Here is a 237-nt window from a genome sequence, read left to right on the forward strand (position 1 = left end):
TTTTATCTTAGTTACACAGATTTGAATAAATTAAAAACCCGTGGATTTATTCTGGTATAAACAAGATAGGAATGTGTTCCAGTGGCTGCACCGTTGTGATATTTATCTCCAGAATAAAATCCAAGGCAGAGTTTAAAAACAACTGGAAGAGCATGGTTACAGGAATTAAAAGCAACAGAAGTGCCTAACAAACAGTTTTCCAAGTAGAAGTGCAGGTATATGCAGTTCAGTGTAGGG

General features: G+C 36.3%; 1 protein-coding gene across 4 annotated transcripts in view; it reads left to right on the plus strand.

Annotated features, from left to right (window-relative positions):
• The window catches only part of SLC6A6 (solute carrier family 6 (neurotransmitter transporter), member 6), a 48466-nt gene that overhangs the window by 43804 nt on the left and 4425 nt on the right, over positions 1-237 (plus strand). The window lies entirely within an intron of this gene.

Source organism: Mesitornis unicolor, unplaced genomic scaffold (genome assembly GCF_000695765.1).
Source record: "Mesitornis unicolor isolate BGI_N332 unplaced genomic scaffold, ASM69576v1 scaffold21407, whole genome shotgun sequence".
In the NCBI taxonomy this organism is placed as follows: Eukaryota; Metazoa; Chordata; class Aves; order Mesitornithiformes; family Mesitornithidae; genus Mesitornis; species Mesitornis unicolor.